The sequence below is a fragment of the Plodia interpunctella genome, chromosome 23 (assembly GCF_027563975.2).
Source record: "Plodia interpunctella isolate USDA-ARS_2022_Savannah chromosome 23, ilPloInte3.2, whole genome shotgun sequence".
Taxonomy (NCBI): domain Eukaryota; kingdom Metazoa; phylum Arthropoda; class Insecta; order Lepidoptera; family Pyralidae; genus Plodia; species Plodia interpunctella.
In genome coordinates, this window is record NC_071316.1 from 3705206 (window position 1) to 3726710 (window position 21505).

The 21505-nt window shown below is 36.1% G+C and overlaps 1 protein-coding gene and 1 long non-coding RNA gene across 3 annotated transcripts in view; both read right to left on the reverse strand.

The window, feature by feature from the left end:
- Positions 1-21505, reverse strand: part of LOC128680072 (dual specificity tyrosine-phosphorylation-regulated kinase 2) — a 141864-nt gene that overhangs the window by 74891 nt on the left and 45468 nt on the right. The gene's annotated exons all lie outside the window — the stretch shown is intronic.
- The window catches only part of LOC128680076 (uncharacterized), a 41122-nt gene continuing 21709 nt past the window's right edge, over positions 2093-21505 (reverse strand). The window contains exons 3-4 of the long non-coding RNA XR_008405814.1: positions 20898-20948; positions 2093-4547 (exon numbers count right to left, since the gene is read on the reverse strand). This is a non-coding gene — a long non-coding RNA (uncharacterized LOC128680076). The remainder of the gene's footprint in view (positions 4548-20897; positions 20949-21505) is intronic.

Sequence of the window (21505 nt, forward strand, 5' to 3'; positions counted from 1 at the left end):
AATTACAGATAAATATAATTCTAATAATTTTAATGATAATTTATAAAAAAAAATATTTTGATTAATAGTAAATAAATAATTAATGTATACTGTCAAATGTTTGGAATGTATAATGCTTACAATAAAAACATCGATATATCGATAAAAACGTTTTCTTATATCGACACGTGAACATTCTTATTTCTAAAATTACATTAGTTTTTCAGTCAGTCCACACACTGAATTGACGGCGATCGCACGCATCGCTGAACTAAAAAAAAATGTGTTTCATAATATATTTGGCACAAACTTTCTGGTTAGATAAAAGATCAGAGTTAGATAACATTAACGTAGAACAAATATCTGTTGTAATAACTCGTGTTATCTCCACTACACATATGAGTTCTGTGATACATAATGTTAATAATCCGATAGAGATGGGTTTTTAAGCCCAGCCTCATTATTTTGTCAATTTCTTCTCAAAAAGCAAACGTAACTAAAAAAAAATGGAAAAGTAGTGGTCCCAAACACATACAGTCATAGGACGCTAACAATCTTTATAAAAAAAAATGTGTGACCGGAGACGTCCGGAACTTTTGGCCTTTTTAGGCAATATACAAATTGTACGCATTTTGCTACAACACAACTCTTTTCATTGCGAAATAATTCATGGTCCAAGTGCACTGTGGCGAAAAATCTAATATCAATATTAGATATTTTAATTATTGTAACACTTAAGCAGAAAGTCACGTATACCATCCCTTGGGACACCACATTAGTTTTTACGAGAATCGATCGGAAACGCCTGCGGACATCCGGCCAACAAGCAGCTATTGTTTTAGCTACACTGACCGAGGCGAGGACCTGTGTTGAGGCACAGGTTTACTTACATTGAAATATTCCAGAAGCAAGTACAGTCGACCGCTGTGGGTAGCTTGACATGCATGGGTATAATATGAGGGCTTTATAACGATTATATGGATAGGTTGATGTGTGTTGAACCATAATAAGAAAAAAGTTCGGTACTGTACGACAAAGAACACACACACACATCACATTTATGTAGTTTAAGTTGACTCTTAGGGTGGGTTGCACCGTCAAATTAGACATTAACTTTAACTTGCGCAGAAAATCGCAGAGTACGTCATTTCATCTAAATGTCAGTGGCGCGCAGGTTAAAGTCAACATCGTTGCGAAGTTCCCATTTTAATGATGTACAAGTTTTACAAAATGCTCGTTTGGGGAATGCACATTTCGCGTCAGACCCCAGGTGACCTCAATATGCACCAATACATCACACAGATGAACAGTGCCCGAAGCCATAAATCAATATATTTGGGCGTCAATAAATTCTTTAATATTTTTAGCAGGGCGTTGCCATCTGCGCTATTCTCAGCCTGACCGAGATCCAGGTATCGATCGTTTCTAATAAAAATATTGAACCAGGAAGCGACTAATGGATTTCATTCGTTATAACAATGTTAATGTTGTGTAGTAAACTATAGTTCAATGGAAATAGACCTGAAAAATATATAAGTACATACAAAATGTCTATTTATTTGACTTATGCATTAAATAAGTATATTAGATTAGAACACAATGCAATCGCTGACTGAAATAAAAAATATTTTTTTTTTTCATTCAAAAAGAAAAATCATGGATTCATTGTACACACCAACATTTTCAATATCGACAAAAATCTTTATAAAAAATTAACTCTAGGTGCATTATCCATCAGTTTAAACTGGCTTCATTCAGTATTTGTTTACATAATTATTGCGAGTGATAAGAGAACAGGATAACATAAAAACAACGAGTTATCATTGTTTCTGTTCATAAAAAGGGAAAACGTATGGATCATCGGATGTTATTTGACGTACGAGTACGTATCGGAAGCTATAAAACCTTCAAGGTTGACCTTGTGTTGTGGCTATGTATTTGTTAGTTTCCCTGATATTGGATGAAGGAAACTGTCATTATGTGCTAAAGAGAATGAGAAACACACTTAATTCGTGTACAGTCACCACGATGCATGGATTATGGATAACTTGATTTGATCTACATATTCCAAAAAATAATTTTTGTAATTACAAAAAAATAACACAGGGATAAAAGTCATTTATTTATTTAAAACTTTATTGCACAAATTACAAAAAAAAAGTACAAACGGCGGACATCGCCATATATGGCATTTTCTACCAGTCAACCATAAAGTTACTTCATGCTGGGAAGGAAAGAAAAAAGCGTGGGTTTTGTTAGATGCTACAATAATATAAATATAAATAATAATAATTTTATAAATGCGAAAGTCGTGTTTGTCACGCTTTTACGGCTAAACGGCTAGGCCGATTTTGATGACATTGCGAATAGATATAGCTAATAACCTTAAGTCTAATAGTTTGACAGCTCTTGTTATGCCGCTACACTATTGGCGAACTTAGATCCTGACGCAAACGAACGCACCCTGTGTAGTTTGTATGAGAGTTTTTAGTTATAATAAGGAAACACCAGCAATGTAAAATAAAATTTGGCGAACTGTTTACCGATAGTGTACAACCGTCATTACACTGTGTAAAGTACTGATTGGTACATAAACACTTATCATACGTAGTAACAGCTGTGTATCCTTGACTCGTGGCTTCCGTATCGCGTCTGTTTAATTGCAATAAATTGTTAATATTACGAGAATGCAAGAAATTGCGGTGAATAATAACCACACTGTGGGAAAAATATGACAAGGTTTTTGTACAATTTGCTCCGTAACCTGCGCATGCGCTGAATTACTTACGTGTTAATAATTTATGGCACTTGTAGGAATGTAAGTATCTGAATTTTAAAAATTGGCTTTATCCGGAGAGAGAATTATACACATATATGAATTATTCTATCAAGTGCTGAAAATCTATGTATTTCGTTTGTTATAAACTTTGTCTTATGAGATTTCTTTTCAATTTTTTACTTAGGTGAAGAAGATACAATTTTAAGTGCAATGCGATATACATACAGTAAGTTCAATTACAAATACATTAACACGTATTTATCCATTACGGGATAAACCGAGCCAAGACAAGAGCCGAAATTGGGATGGCCACATTTCCGGCGTGATAATAAATTTATTAATATAATATTTTTAAAGACTATTGTATATATGTAGTACATTTCGGAACGAATAAACGATTTGATTAACACTTAACTTAGAAATAGATATGTTGTTTATGTGGGAATACTCACTTATTTAAATAGGCTACGCCGAATTTCACTTCTTCAATTTTCTCCATTTTCTTTCGATGGTTTTAAGCAAATTTACAACCGAAAAAATTGAATCGATCGATGCGTTCGCTCGTACTTTTTACGGTGATTTTAAGTAATACACAATCAGAAACATAAATCTTTAGAAAAAATGGAGGAACCTGATGTAGTGAACTCCGAGTGCGTAAAAATCGGGTCCCTGAACGTCAGCGTAGCCATTTTAATGACAAATTAGTATTGCCTTATGTATAGCTAACATACGATTTTTTTAAGAATCACTCAATCAAACGGATCTCCAATGCTTAATCATCACGTGCGTCAGATTCTCAAAATCAAGATCTGTCGAAGATGCATAACAATAGGCGCGGACAGCGTAAACGACTTTCTACTTGCGTAAGCGCACGCCCGCGATCTTTATTATTTTACTCAATTACACATAATAGGTGCCATATTACATTCGTTACACATTTAAGAGCACAAGAAGCGATGGCATTTGGTAATTAAATTTATTTTAAAAAATATATACGTTATACAATGTGAGTGAAAGCGTTAATTTCTATTCTGAAAACGAGACAACGAATTATTTCAATTAATAAAGTTAACGAGAGTGACAAGCGATGTTTCAAGTGATGACAACATTTCTTTTCTAGTAATAAAGTAAAATATGGACTCTAGCAGACCGTCCCGGCTCCGCTCGGGTAAAACCATAAAAAATACCTACGCATACATAGCGACAGATAGACAGCGGGAAGCGATATTGTTTTATTCTATGTAATGATTTTAATTATATATTATTATAATAAATAATACAAAAGAACATCTAAAAATCAACAAATACCTCGTTGAAATTAAAATATATACTAGATTTCCTTGTTCAAGGTCCAACATGGTGTCAACGTCCTGGCCAGTGCAAGAACCAGGTATTTATTACACGTTGTTCTATGTATAACAAGGGTAACCATACCGTCCCTTATATACAGGACTGTCACAATATTTGACCATCTCGTCCCATATTATGACCCGTCCCGTAATATTTTACTATGAATACGGGCATTCACTACGCATCCCTTCTTAAGTTTATACTATTCCGACGTGATAAAATAGTTTATTAAAAAAAAATGGTTATCGATCTTGAGCGTGTTACAGCGTGGCCTAAAAATAAAAAGGGCACTCGTTAAACTCTATTATCCCAAATTGCTTATTAGAAGAAATGGGTACCCTATCAATAATAAAATATGAATAGAACAATCGATATAAATCGATACCAGTTTCTCGCCATGGTAATGAGGCTGCCCAACAGGATAAATGAGGTCAATTACCTGCAACAAAGAAAAAACATATGGTCAAAAAACGTATCGAAACGCGGCGTACGGTAGCCGGTTTAGAAAACTTATTAAAAACACAAAAGGTAATATAATTGCATGAAATAGCACAATTACAAGCCTTTTGTAATGTATGATGATATGTATGTTATTCTCATATGTTATGATTGTATGATATATTTGAAGATTATTCACACTCTCACTAGACCGACAAAGGAGTAAAAGGAGATTATTTTGTAATAAATACAAGAGATTTATTTTATTCGATGTCTCATATACGCTTCTATATTGACACGTTCCAAAAGCTCGCAAAGAAAGAGAAACTTTCAGCCTAACTTTCTCGGATTTAACTTGTAAAAGGCCCATCAAAGTCACATCAACGACTTTCTGGCGAATGAGCAAAAGCACAATATATATATTTATTACACATTCTAATAACATTTTGAATCGAATTGAAGGCAACGATTGAGGAAATGTGATTTTCTTGTAAAATGATCAACTAACTCACCTCAACTCAGATCCTGGATTTATTTAGTTAGTTATACGACCATTTCACCACCTTTTCAAGATAACAAACATGTAAAAATCTATATAAGCCTTTTTAGATAGACCTTTTATACGCGCATCAGACTATATCGTAACTTCAGATTCAGAAACTTACTCTCAGAATCTTACTCTTACTTTTAGGTAGCTCAATTTGTCCCTATTTTTGTTTTATATTGATATGTGACATGGGTAAGGGTAGCGTAAAGAATTATATTTTATTGTTAATAGTTTAGTAGTGAATAGTTTTTGATTAGCAGATTACAGAAATAGCCTATAAATATGCGTAGCTAAAACTTGTCCATAAGATACCTTTATTCGTGTGACGTCACATATAACTTATCATAACCAATAAGGCAATAAACCTTTAGCCATACAGCCAAAATCCAAGCAGCTAGCCAGGTCTAGACCAGGCTGGTCGTCGACCTGGAGTCTGACCTTCCTTGCACGTTGTAATTACGTACTCTATCACGTTTTATGGCCTTGTTGATTAGGGTTGCCATCTTACTTTTGATATTAGAATTTTGAACTTACTTTTTGAAGTCAGCTTACATATTCGCCATTAACTCTAAGCTCACTAAGCAAATAATCTACTTATGATAAGGTAATAATAATTTTAAAGAGCAAATCTTGAATTACATAAATTTTTGAAAACAGATTTTTTCGTCATATTTATCAACATAAGAAAGCTAAAATTTGACAACCCTGGGGAACGAAATATGAGAACTGTATTTTTTGCTAACGCCAATTTTAAACACGAGTTTATTAACAACCACAGCTTAGATACAAATCTAGACATTGTTATGCCACACACAGGTTGTTAGATATTAAGTTGAAACAATTTAGTCTGATTCAAATTCGCTTTGATCATGAGACCAACGTCAAATCTAATTTCCTTAAGTTGATTAGAAGTAACAGGAAACCTGACCACATGACGGGATATGATATTGAAGTGGACAGTAATATCAAAACCATTGGAGGAACTGATCATACTACCACTGCTTTTAAAAGCCAGAAAAAAATTAAAACCCATATTGATTTACAACACTCTTCAATAAATCTACAAAACAAATCGGTACATCCGTTTAGAAATACAATCCATTTAGATGCCACAGACTAACGAACAGGAAGGAACAGAAGGTTTAATATCATATCCTATGCGACCCAATTTAGGACATAAACTGATCACATTTTTAATACTAATGTAATTTCAGGATCCTAAATAAAATGTGGTGCATTTGAAAGCGTTCCTTAAAAGTTGATGGCCTTAAAAGGTGATATTTCGTCTAACCTGTGATAATAAGATCTAATCAACTCTCAGATCGTAAACCTTCAATAAGTACTTATTGTATTACCTATCTCTGACAGTTCATTATAAGTCCCGTCAAAAGTTATGTTCATACCTTGGCCCACGATTAGATAACAAAAGATAGCGGGACAGGACATAAATCAGGCTAACAACAGGGAAATTTTCAGTCGTCAAACAATCATTACTGCACCGTTAGTTGACTTGACTTCGACGAGATAACTATAATGTCAAATTCGCAAAATGTCACTCTTATTTACGTCGAAATGACAAAATAAATAGTTTGAACTCTTTTCTTCTAGATACTAGATTCTAATAGTGTCTTAATGGCACGGTAATGTACGATTTATCTAAATGTGTAATGTAAATATTCATGTGAATATTTAGCATTCTGCGAGTTGGACATTTTGCTGTTTAAACAATGTATATGGGATTTTCAAATTTAATCTACACCTATGGTCAGTACATATAGTTAAGCTAATATAGACATTTTCAAACAATGAGTACTGTTCAGTAAACATTGTTTGAAGACTGAAAATACTATCCGTTACATACTAACAGTCAGTTTAGTTAGCTTTAAAGTCTACACTGGTATTGACGTCTATACAACTATTCAGTTAGGAAGTTATAAATTACTAAACGAAAGCCATATTTTCAGACGTTAATCATTACTATGAACCGTTAAGCGCTGCTCAGGATAACAGTTAGACAGTATTATTTCAGATAGTACAAGAAACCTGCCCGCCTAAGTGTGTAACGACCTTTAGAGTCACTTAGTCCACGTTTTACTTTATAATTTAACAACTGGACGGGAATATATCATGAAATCACCACTAGCTGAGCCCCGAGGCTTCACTCCCATGAAAATTTCGGGATTTGAAGTTTTATCCGTCAAGTATAATTGTGTTATTGATTAAACTCACGAGCAGTTTGTCAATTATGTGTTACTATGTCCAAATTTTCGCATTTATAATTTTAGTATGATGGGGTGACAAAATAAGGTTCCGCAGTTTCTAATATCAGTCCTTTATACTCAAAGATTACCATCCTTGTCTCCATCATCACATAGACATTGAAATACTAACTAATAACTACAATAACTAAGATGAACCATCATGCTTTCTACCCGTAATTGCCGTTGTTAACGTTTAATAACTAGATTGTTTGCTTTTTCTATACGCAAGTAATAATTAGCCTACATTGTGGTAGGCTTTACGCGTACATCTTAACTCTATCGGAGATCTATGAAGAACTATATTCTTGTTACTGAGTGTGTAATTCGCAGAACTTAATGTGTGTGATAATAATTTAAATTAAAACCTAATGCCGGGTACACACTGTCACCGAACTCGGACAGATACCGACGCGAGTGATGAACATTGCGTAATTTGTATGAGATGCCATCTAGTGGCAGGGGGCATGCATACTAGTGAAGCTAATCAGTTTTTCTGCACCGAAAGATGTAGGTTTAAGTAAACTATACATGAGTCAAATTTGTATACAAATTAATGTGGCACGAGTAGGATTCGAACCTGGGACCTTACGATCGCAAGCGGGCGTCTTATCTATAACTATTGGACCACCACCGATACATTAGACAATAACCCTCGATGACATATAAACCTTTACACAAAAAGGGTAAGGGTAAAAATCCATGCCGGTAATTTTCAAGACTAGCGCATCCATACAAACAAACATTAAAACGAACCTCTTTAACATGTATAATGGCGAGTCGTTTTATATACCGCAATTATCTTATGTCCCATTGTTATTTATCTCTAATCTTTCAATTGTCGTGATACTTTGTTGGTTTTACTTTCAACATGAACGTGAAAATGCTATTTGGAGCGTGATAACAACTACTCTTTACCGACGCTATGACAATTGACGACATCAAACACAGGAAATAGAAACTGAGTTTCTATTATTATGATATTTAAGGTGCTATCAAACTGATATGAACTAGTCTATTTATTTATTTCTATTTATACACTCTCTTCTCTAATCTATATCACTCAACCTTCGGGAAAAACTGAAAGAAAAGGTTGTAATGTAACTGAAAGATGCGAGAGAGTATTGTTGTTGAAAGGTTCTGTCAAGAAATGGATTAAAAATTTGCCTAAATTGAAGAATGCCTACAAATCCTAAAGCAGCGTGTCTGAGTGCGAAGAAGAATCATTTTATAAAACTTTGACTGGAAATAAATGCGTAAAATTGCATATTGCCTTCAAAAACTAAATAGAACAGCCGATTCGGCTTCGATGACACACATCCACTCGAATCGGCAAAAAATCTACAGTTAACATGCGCGGTGACGAATGCGTGGGCGCAATGTAAACTAGGAGGTCAGTTGTGCCGGTACAATAAACCACGATCGATCGTTGACCTGTCACTCGATTGACGGTTATGGCGAGACAAGGAAAAATAACGAATATGAGAAATCTAGAATCAGTCTTGACAGTCATCTTGCCGATACTATCGATTCCTTCGACTCGCATCGGCGCTTCCCTGTTTACTCATTCAAATTAGTAGTCTCTAGAACGAACGGTTCGAATTTTAAATTTAAATTCAATAATATTGAATAAAGAATTGGATTGCTTGTTCAGTTGGTTAACAAAGTTTGCATTCGTTTTGAGGAAATAGAGAATTAAATATAGGTACCTACTTATAGATATGTACATATAATGAATATACATAATAGAGATAATGAGATGAATCCAACACTTTTAGAGGATAAAAATAATTGAATTATTGCGACATCAATCGTCATTCTCCTTCCGTGTTGTACAAGCAAACATTTCATTTTTGGGAATGTTTTTGTCCGTCACATCGCTGAAGGTTGTACGTATTCAATACTAGCCAAATTTTTGCAACAGGTCGTATACTCGTACAACAGGTACCTATATAAAGATGACCGATCATCGGACTTGATGTATGATTAAGTGAAAAAAAATGTAAAATGTTCATTTTTTTCGAAGTTGTATTGCAAATACATCATCAGTAGCATATCATAAAATCCTGTATATTTATCGTATACACAAGCAACGTGCTTGCGTTAATTAAATCCAGTCTGGACAATGACCTAATTACCGGTGTTCTTGCAACCACAATTCGGCGTGAACTCGACTGGAAATCTGTCATTGACCTCAGGGAAGTCTTCGGCACTAATATGAAGGCGTGGCTTCTTGGAAGACGAATATGACTCTTCTTTTTTCATGTTTATCCCTTTATTTGCGCTCGGTCCTCCTCATACGACGTCTAAATGTAGGGTACCCGTACTCCGTACGGTTGGTTGCGCCGCTTCTTCTTCACCTGCGCTTTGGAAGTCGGCAGTAGACTTAATTTTTTTGACGTCAATAAGTGATTTATATCATCTATTGAAAAATAATTTTGAATTTGGTACTATCTGGAATGTATTTAGTATTGTACTATATTTAAGTCGATAGTTTTATATATATTATAGGAAATTAAATGGTAAGGAGATCTCCATATTTTCACCAATTAAGTCTAAACTATTTTGGTTCTCATTCGCTCAGAATCTTCATTCCGGACTGTGAAATTTCATAGGGTGAAATGATTTTTTGAGGCTATGATTGTTTGATTTTGAGGCTGTGATTTTACAACCGGTCGCCTGCATAACATCTACTCTCTTTGGGAATGCTATTGTTCATCAGCTGTCAAGGTATCCCTTAGTGGCCTCGTAAGATATCCATGGGAAAAAAGGTCCTATTCTAGGGCGGGACCACATGCGATTTATATATATATTTTTTTTAACAATAACAATTGACAAGCATAGTTCCCAAGTCCAACCTACATTGAAGCTATGAAATGAGCCGCGACGGACAACGACCGTGCATGTGGGTCATAACCTCATGACGTCATGCGAGTACTCCGTTACACGCATCACTATGGAAATGTTTTTCTTTCATACGTAAAGCGCGCTGAGCCAAACTTTGGCGGTTTCGACGTATATTGCTAATAAAAGGCACATGCAAAACTACGCAATGTACGTTCACTAGCGTTAAGATTTTTTTGAGTTCGCCAATAGTGGGAAGGACTAACGGTTACTAATTGTGGACGTAAGTGCGAAAATTTGGTTTATGGTAATTCGCAATAATAGACGACCTTGTCTCAGGCTGATGAATTTCTTGCTATAATCTTATTCGATTTGGATGAATTCCACACGCACGTTATTTTATTAAACATATTATTTAATTACAACAATAGCTGCAATGATAATTAACGTTCATTGAAAGTGATTTTTTTTCAAGAGTACTTAACTAATTCCAAAAAATATCTTGGTCCATTCGGACCGCTCCATCCCATGCGGTCCTAAATTAACCCATTCAAATGTGTTTTGCGACTGGGACTGCGATCCCAATATCTAGCGATCCCAAGCCCTTAAAACCCGTGTTAGTGAAGTTTGTCGTTTGAGGTAAATTTATCACTTGTTTATTTTATAGAGCTGAAATTTTACAAGTTGACTCAGTTGCGACGCCATGCATTTTTATGTTAATATCGACCTGATTCCACAAGAATGGCTTCCGACGAGGGACCTGAATATATCATTGAACATAAAGTTTTGTGTGCTCTTTAATGCTTAATATAAGTTTATGACAATAACTGTTAAAATAACATTTTAAGTGTTGGTTGAACCAGGCAACTTTGACGTTAACTTTAACCTGCGCAAAAAACGCGAACTACGCCATTTTATCTAACGTCAGTGGTATACAGGTTAAAGTCAACGTCAAAGTCTCTAGTGCGACTCACCCTAAGAAAAACTTTTTCATTTGTCTCGGATATGATAATTCCAATAAAATAATCATTACTTATCAAAATATATATAACCGTTTAAGGGTAGATTTGTATCAGTATCAAAATCTATTAACAGTCAACAGTACATCAACCCATCATCATCATTGCAAATTCGTCGCTATTACCGTCGCGCACCGCATAATATATACACAAGTCACGTGTTTGTCTATACATCATACATATCATATCCCAATTTTAGCAGGAATAAAACTTTTTCACAGACCGTAAACATTCAATTTCCAAACCGAACATACAACATCTGGAGTTGTTAACCCCACAATAACACGAGCTCCCGAAGTCAACGCCCGCCAAGCAGTCTGCAAACATTTCCGTCAACAAATCCACTCACGCGCGTACCAAACCAACTGGACCTTTAGGATTCGACCCAAATGAAAAGATTCCTCTACACCTGTTACATGGCCCTAAAATTTCATATTCAATGCACCTACTATCTTGTAGCGAGCGATGTAATTCAGCGGACAAACAAATTTTAAAATTCAAGAGCGGAACGCGGAAGGAGACCCTAACTGCGGACTCGATTAGAGGTCCTTCAAGATCATTTAGTTGATGAAGGTTCAATGTTAGAAGGTCGAATAAATCCTACCGTGTAAGAAAGGTGAGGTCTAGACGATCGTAAAAAATAAGTAAATAAGTAAATTCACTTTATTGCACTAAAAGCAATATACCTACCTACTAATATTATAAATGCGAAAATTTGTAAGGATGTATGTGTAGATTTGTTACTTATTAACGAAAAATCTACTGGGTGGATTGTTATGTAATTTGGTACACGGGTAGAATATAACCTGGAATACCATATAGAGTACTTTTTATCCCAAAATTCCCACGAAACCGGGGCGCAGCTAGTATTCAATAAAACAATTAATATAAATGATTGTGCCAAGAATAATGAGATGAACTGTAAAATTACATACACCTTATCATTATTACAACATTACAGGTATCATTAGTAATTATAATTACTCTTTTATTGCGTGTCTGTAAGTGTCAGACAGATCAATATTGTCTCTCAACCTGATAAAAGAAATGGGCCGGTCTTTGACCTTTCATTGGCATAAAAATTATGGTCTTGTTAGGGAACGAAGGTTGTTGCCATAAGACTGTGGGTGAGTTGCACCAGTCAACTTTGACGTTGATTTTAACCTGCACGCCGCTGACTTTTAGACAATATGGCGTAGTTTGCGTTTTTCTGTGCAGGTTAAAGTTACCGTCAAAATAGACTGGTCCCAGTCACCCTAAGTGTTGGACAAAGCTGAAATTAAGGTTATCTTTGTACGAATTTTCAAAGACCTTCGAAGCAAACCTTAGCTTCTTCTGTGTCACATCACACTAGAGTTATTGCTAAGAAAAAAAATTATGTAATATTAGTATGACAAACTGGTGTTGATGTCTTATACATTATCTATTTTCTACACATCTACTCGTATATATGCATATAATAGTACTGTAAGTGGGCTATGTTTGTTCGTGTGTCGCGTAAAAACTACTAGATGGAATTTAATGCTGTTTGCACAGTAGTATAGCGGATCATGTTTCATATGTTGCTTACTATCCGAGATATTGACAATAAGTTATGAGCGGACGCGCGAAATAAACGCGGGCGAAGCCGCGGGCAAAAACTCGTTTTAGAATAATTCAACAACGTTTTAATATCCGTGGACCACTGGTCACCAGAGCGCTAAAAACAATTTACTGAACACCCTTACATAATGATGACATGGAAAATAAAATAAATCGTAACGTGTCTAAAAATGACAGTCACGTCTCATAATGGAAGTGTTCCAGAGCAGTGTCATTACACTGTAATAGAGCGTGAAATTGTGGCGCAAAATGAAAGTTCCGCACTTTTCTTTTTAATAACAACGCTCACATATTTCACGTTTTACGATCGTTAAATATTGTGAGACTAATCAATTCTAAGTTGTAAGAGAAACGGTATTAAAATCAAAGTATTTATTCAGAAATCAGACCTTCACAGGAACATTTTCACTTCTAATTTCAAATTTTGAAAAAGCATCACTTTTACGACCACCTACCGCCAATCAATGGCAAGTAGTCGCATACACACTAGTGGACTAAACTGTCCGCCAATGTGCAGGTTTCCTCAAGACGTTTTCATTCACCGGAAGCAAGTGGCGGTCGAAGAAAACTATTATACATAAGTCAGATTGGTGTACAAACTCCTGTGGCACGAGTAGGATTCGAACCTGGACACCCCTAGAGTCATACGAGTTGAACGTAAAATTTGTATCTAATCAGTTGTGAATGTTGTGTATGTATTTATTTAAAGTTTAATCTGTAATATGACCTGCATAATTAGCATGGTTTCAGAAAAACGAAGCAAGGCTCGCAACCCAGATAGTAGATTTCTGATGACTGCAATGACGCACTGCGCTTGCGCCGGAAACAGCTGACGATTGACGTCGATGACGGACAGATGAGACTTCCCGCTTTCTCGTGATATTAAATATGTTTGTATGTAGCTTGTTTTTAGAGTAATAAATGACTGACAGTTTGATGTTGTTGATGTATAAAAATATGAGATTTATATACTTATTTACAAATCAGTAGTACTGGAAAATCACTCTGTGTAGTTGTACCTCTTAGGGTGAGTTGCACTAGTTAACTTTGACGTTAACTTTAACATGCGCAGATTACGTGGGATGAATACACAAAGAATTTCTTGGCACTATTAATGGTTGATAATCAACAGTGCAGGTTTCCTCACGATGTTTTCTTTCAGCGGAAGAAAGTGGTGGTCGATAAAAACTAATACTAAGCACAGATTACATAAAACACTATAGTAAGAATTATTTGTCGCAATAAACGCAAATTCTAATACTATGAAGCGAGGAAAGATTTGTATTTTTGTTTGTAACGAATAAACTCATCACTAGACCGATTTCAGATTTGATTTTATTTGCACTAGATGTGACCAAAGATACACTAGACATTCAGGATTAACATAGACTTTTATTGCGAAAAAATGTAGTTGGAGTCGCGTGCAGCAGCCATTATCATAGAATGTAACTTACGCTAAGTTGAGTTATTGTCACTAAGTTCGTTACGCGGCCTCAAAATCTTTACGGATAATGTTACCATGTTAGCATAGTCACAAAGGTCAGACTTGTGCAACTTTACAACAAAAGCATTCGATTTTAGACTTTGTAACATTGGAATATGAACCGACTTGCATGCATATCTATGCACGTGATTTTACAGATGATGACGATTTGCATAAGGTTATGCGGCTCCTATCTGTGCAACAAGTACCGGAGGCACAAAATATAGAGGGTGCAGAAAATAAGAATATAATAAATAAAATAAATATTAATATTCAACATAAACATAGTCCTCCTATATATGCATCTCTGCATCCATCCTCTCGTCTACGAGCTGCAGGATTATTTTGAATCCACAGTTGTCGGAATCAAAATTTTAATAGTAAGTGTGACATTTTTAAACAAATATTTTATTGCTTATCTTTCTTCCATTTGAGCGTGTTCTCAGTGTCAATCTCGGCCGTGACGCCTGCCTAACGTTAACTCTGCTTGGGAATGCGAATGTTGCCAAGGTATTTATATACTTCGTACTACATTCATGAGATGATATAAACTGGATAACCAAGAAAGGCAGACGACGTTTCGGTTGTTCTTCTGTAACCTATATATTTTGTGGCAGTGGGCCGCGGCGGATATTGCCGAAGCCTTGCGAATGCGTGATTAGTTTCGCAAAGTGCACGGGCGTGACGTGTCAGCATCTTTGTTTTTTAAAGTATATAGATAGGTACATAATGGAAATATATATGTTTTAGTGCACAATTTCTACTGACAGTCCAAAAAGGGGTCTCAGGGAACTGGATGAAATGGTCTCGGATTGTTCCCAGCCCCAATCTCCAGACGGGAGAACCGGTCACCCGTCTGGTCCATATCCATTTGAAACTGATTATAGTAACGTCCTTCGCCAATCGCGAATAGTCCACAATCGAAAGTAGAGCGATCTAACTGTACATGATGGTACACGAACGACTTACATATGGTAATTGGGCATCGTGCTACGGATTTCCCTTTCTAACGACACTTATTGCGAGCTACACGGCTTCGTCGCGGAATACCAAATAATTGGTTAAAGGAAGGTTGTGTTCGTGTTTTTACTGTAAGATTGTTCAAGGTCTCTGGGAATCTGAAATCGAGTGAATATTATCATCTTCCTCAGCCATTTAAAGGATAAGAAGTATGGGCCATGGGCCACGACCCACCACGCGGGACAATTGTGAATTAGCAGATTTTAACGTCTGCAAATACAATCAGGGTCAACGGCTTAACGTGACTTCCGAAGCGAGGAGGAACTCAACTGAATATAAGTAATATAAAAATCAAATTGCAAGAAAGAAAAGAAATCTGGGCGAAATTGGCTACCTTTTGGATGCCGCACGGCCGCAGAATAGAAAGAGATAGCAGGGTGATATCGACAAATTTGTACTAAAATAAAGGCCTTTGCCACAGTGGGATACAACATCCACAGGCTAGATAAAAACAATCTTAAATGATAAATAACTTGAGAAACTTGTCATTGTCATCATACAACTCTCATAAACCACGGAGAATTTTACAACAGCGAAAATTATTGCTATATGCCTCATAATAGATTATGTCATGATGCGTATACGTATCCCCCTTTATATCCCTAACCTATGACGTCACGTGTGTAGACGCCCCCGCAATCAGGCCGGGTGAGCGCCCGCTCGCGTGTGGATCTTGACCTTAGCGAATTTAGACGTTTTGTGCTAAATAGGCTTGATTGTAAGACGCTAAAAGTACTGCTAAGTGAAATTAATGGTATTATAATATAATTGGTACTTGTTAAACTTAATTTCACAATTTCAACGTAAATTTACAAATTTGGAAAGTTACAAGTTCTAACAACCTCTTTTCTTCCCCTAGTGCTTATACGAGTGAATTCTTGGTTTATTCCTCAGCCATGAAGCATCTGAGCCCAGGGTTCTTACTTTTCTTCTCCACTTCGATAATTCATTTCTCCCTGACATATTTGTTAGACCCATAGGCACGCATGTCATCCTTGACGACATCAAGCCTGCTTAGGTTTGCACCTTCTGCTAGCATCAGACGAACGTGCATAGTTGTGTCATGTTCATGTCAGTTGTGTCATGTATAATAGGTATTAAGAGGTCACGATTATACCGTTCATTTTCCTACATGCATAAGAAAGAAAGATATGGTTCCATTTTACCATAAAGGGTAATGAACCCTAAATACAAGCGGGAAGCTGTTTCTAGTTAGTAAAACGGCTTACCAACGAAGATAAATTACAATTAACTAATTAATTAAATTACTTTCTAACACTTCCTTATGAATAAACTTTCTGTAATCGGACGGCAGATATACTCTCACGTGGAGAAAGTCTCATAGTTCTTTTGTTTCTGAAGTAAATCTCAGTCTTGTCTCCAAAAAGACATTAATAACTATAATCCGGATACTTTCAAACCAGAACTACGAAGAAATGTGTTATCGTGTATGTGACTGATAAAATTTAAAAATATTAGACAATCTGTGCCGATAAATACGACAATTTGATACGATCCAATCCGATTTCCTGGTTTCAAGATTCTATTTACTTTATTACTCTCTCTTTCTCTCCCATTTAAGCTGCATCAGTTTAAGGCTGATTTGAAATAATTTCAGGATTAAATTATGGATTGAAATTTACATTCACAACCCGACTTGTCCCATGGTCCATTATTGATGCCGCTACGCACTGTCCATTATATCCTTCTTAAGACCACTTCAATTTAAATAATTGTTATTTTTATAAGTATTGGTCTGGCATCGATATTCATCTTTGCAGCCTAACAACATCTAAGCCCGGAATAAATGTCCGCCTTTAGTGGCGTCCAGCGTCCGTGGGTGACACCGGACAAAATATTTATCAATTCCAAATTCGATTGATAACATAATAGCATCCATAAGAGTAACATTCGGTTCGCCGCCAAATGCAACCGCTTAGCGGCGCCATTAGTGGCCCGGGGCATTGACCCCAGTGGACGATTGCGCAACTCCTGCGCATCTGACCAATGTCAATACCACGTTTACTGTTTTGTTTGGGCATAAACACTTTATGTCCGAGAGAGAAACTTTAAAATTTATTTAAGACAATGTTTGCTATCCTTATTATCAGAAATGTGTGAAGTAAATGAGTTCCACGGGCAAAAGCTAGAAATCGACTTGATTTCTATTTCCAAAATTAACTAATATTGTTTAAAACCAATTTAGTACCAATAACCAATTTAGTTTTTTGAAAAATCTTCAGTGTGTTGGACCTAACACTGTCGTCAGATTTGACACTCTTTGCACCCGATTTATTAACATATTTCTCTCAATCTAAAGGGAAACATTAGCTTCCCAACGCAACATAAGTTCCTCTTAGCCTGAAACAATTTTAACAAGTCTAACGCATGAACCAATAACATCTCACATCACATTTAAAAATGTTGAAAACGAAATAAAATTCAAAAAATTGAGCGGAACTCTCACAATTCAAATAAAAACAACAGACGAGCAGAGACGAGCATTAGGGATTGCGAACGAAATGTGGATCAATAAACATTTAAATGCAGTTGTGCTGCAAGCTACACACCGTACCGTCCGCGATCCCGTTAGCATCGTCCTCCATCGCCTCTGTTTTTAGAGATCCTTCAAATTGTTTTTTATTCATACTTATTAATTATACTAGTTATTATAATAACAAGCAGGCATGCGGCCCTACGATTAGGAAGTGGTCACTGCAGACAAATGACGTCTGCAATATCAGGGATGTCATCCGCATTGCCCAGTTAGTGTGGGTTGGCGCAACGCAAAAAAACGCAAAGTACGTTATTTGTTTAAACATCAGCAGCGCGCCGTTTAAAATCAACGTCAAATTTGACGGCGCAACTGACCCTTTGTCAAGAAAGACATTAATTATCCTTACGAGGGAAGGTCTTGAACTCTTGACGCAGAACGTCAGTTTCGCAACATATCACTTTCTAAAAACGACAATGTCACTTTCGCATGATATAATACTATGGGACCACTTGTTCATCCGTCTGTAAAGACCTTTTTCAGGAAATTAAGATGGAATTTAATTTCATTTATTTGCGACGAAACACCAACTTGCTCTCAACATATTTTATGCCGTTCACTGATGCATTTTTTATGTGCATTCAAAATGGAAGTCGAAGCCAAAGTTATTGATCTGTTTTGCATCGTTATTCGCACATGGCTGATACGCTTTCGTATAACGACATCCATTTAAAAATACTGCATTTTTCAACGTATTACCATATCGTAAATTTTTTTTTCATAGGAAATTTTAGTATTGCCCTAATGTGTGGATGTTAAAATTTAAAAAATTCTAATGACAGCGCGGCCGCTGCGGTCGAACCATCTTTGATGTTTTTGCCACACTGACAATGCGTCTACCTCACACCACTAGATCTATGCTAGTTACAATATCACGAAGCACAATCGCAATTAAAAACGGTACTAGTGTAACACAAATAAGAGGACACTTCTATGGCTACTGTTTACATAGTACTGTTAATTGCGCTGTTGAAGGGTCGTTGAACTGTCCAAATTGTCCAAAATGAGAGTAAACTTAGTGGGTAATGCTCGCGTGTCTGTCTGACACATATTTTCGCTTCCCGCCGTATGACAATGTGAGCCGTTATTACAGAGAATAAGGAAGTCACAGAGTTTACACTGGTGATTAGACTACGCTTGCACGTATACAGTTACCACATCCTTTAGCTAAACTAAACTATTGTAATAAATTTGCATGTTATTCCTTAAATCCTGCGCTTTTTTCTGAGAAGGATACATTAAAAAGTTGATAAAATTGTTTGAAAAATCCGTTATTACGTCTCATAACTAGGTTTTATGCCAGAAAAAATGTCAGTACCAAATTGAATCTTGTGGCAACATAACTCTCTTCTTTAGGCAGATTGGAAGGTATCTTAGGACTCGGACTATGAAAGTATAATGTAAAACATGAATTTATCCTTCTGCACCACCTCTATTTCGGACCCCATTGTTTTTTTCGCGCCAAATTCATGGCGCGTGTGGGTGCCATTTTTTGCACTGATGACGAATTGATTGGACAAATGGGGACAGTGAATTATAGCAAATGTGGGTGTATGGGTTAATGATTCTGATGAAAGGACCGTTGGTTCACCCGCTTCTCATCAAAGTGAGCGCATCGCAAATTGCTCGACACAAATATCTGAGACTGAGGACAGTTGCAAATGTAATATCTGCCACTGTTTAATTTGTGGAGCTGTGCAAGCCATGTCTCATCTTTTATCAAGTCCGGAATGGCCCTCTACCAGCACTGTACAGGATCACAATAAGGCTAATGACAACGTGGTTGCTGTTGCCACTTTATTGGTCTAAAACTATATAATTAATTTTAATTGCCATTTTGACTCGCAAAGAAGAAGAATTTGCAGGATATTCGGTAAGGAAAAATCCATAGGTTGTAAAAATCATCATTGCCTTATAGAATTCTATCTCTCCATGCTCCTAGATGGCCAACTCAAAGTGAGTGAGACCCCACTCTCAATCTTTTCAGTCAATTTTCTTTACACAATTTTACCACATACTTTCTAAGCTGAACAAAAACTGGTACATATTCAGTACAACACAAATGGCTGAGACATCAAGCAGTCCGATAGGACTGGTACAGTACATCGATGGCTAATCGAGCCATCTAATGTTTTTAAATGAGTGTTTTGACGTCATAGACGTCGGCGAAGGAATTGTAATGCGATTTATTGATCACTGCAAATACACATTGTACATATTTCTTCACATAGTAACCTTTATCAGATTTGATAAATATGTTGGGAAATAATCGAATTGAAAATGGCGTTTTAAGAGTAGCAACATATACATATACCTACAGCCCTCAGAAGACATATCCTTATCTCAGAAGGACAGTTCCCCAGCATTGGGAGCATAATGATGAACGTGTAAGTACCACTATGATGCTAATATCATATTTTTGAAGTTGCCATTTCAAATTGGTAGCGTTTTTCAACAACACCTGAACAGAAATGCCGAAAAATTGTGTAGTGTAAATTGCTTTTAGGCGTAGAATATAAAGAGAAAAGTAGTGGGTACTAGGTTTTTGATAGGAGGTCTAATAGGTCCTACCGTAAAGGTGTGGTCGTATTATGAAGGTCTTATTTAATTATCTGAAACGTGGTTTCCAATACAAGATTACTTAATCGGAGTACAGATAAATGTACAAAATCGCGACTAGATTGTGACTGATAAGGCCGAACCCGGACGAAATAATTACAATAATCTAAACGGCAATCAATTGGGGAACGTCTGATGGCTTCCTTGTAAACATTTGTCCAATCAAGTTGATCAATTTAGCTACTGGGATTTAGAGGACAATATTGGTTTTGTTTTTAATCAAAAAAACCAAAATATATTCAGTGTAGGTTATGTTAAAATTGATTCAAATTTGTTTTCTAATAAATACTAATCGTGTAATCACGCACAGACTTTCTAAATCTATGGGAATCATAATTTTTGTTTTTTCTACGATAAGGAAAGCAGCAATTGCACTTCTAAAATAAACAATTATGTAACCCTCACCACATTTTCATTTATTTTCCTTTTTTCCCAGGGAAAAATCGTTCCACATACCTGTAACAAAATACCAACGAATTAGTTTTCTACGGAAACATTAACACGTCAATAGAAATACAAATCAAACCTGAACCAATATGGTCTACAATTAATAACTAACAAATCATTTTCACACTAATGGTGATAGGAAATATGCACCATTCAACTCCATATATAAATACTAAATTAACTTGTATATGTCGTTGTCCAGTCGTTGAATTAGCCACATCATGAATATCTGAAAATTTTGGGCTATGATATAGCTAAAGTCAAATCTATGCCCAAAATGGCCGGGGCCAATATAAGTTTAAAATGTCCTAGACGTATGTATAGGTAAATCACGAAGTATCGGCATATCACAATCTGTCCGGGCATATAACGAAGTGGCCAATTCAACGATTGGACGACGACATATACAGCTTAAGTGGCCCAAGCAAGGTCGCGCGGTAATATCTTGCCATATTCATAATCTATGGTCATTAAGCATTCCCATATTCATTCAAGTCGAACTTGAATGGTATTGAAATTTATAATTATTTCGCTTTGTGATCTTCGAGGGGCATTTATTTATTTTT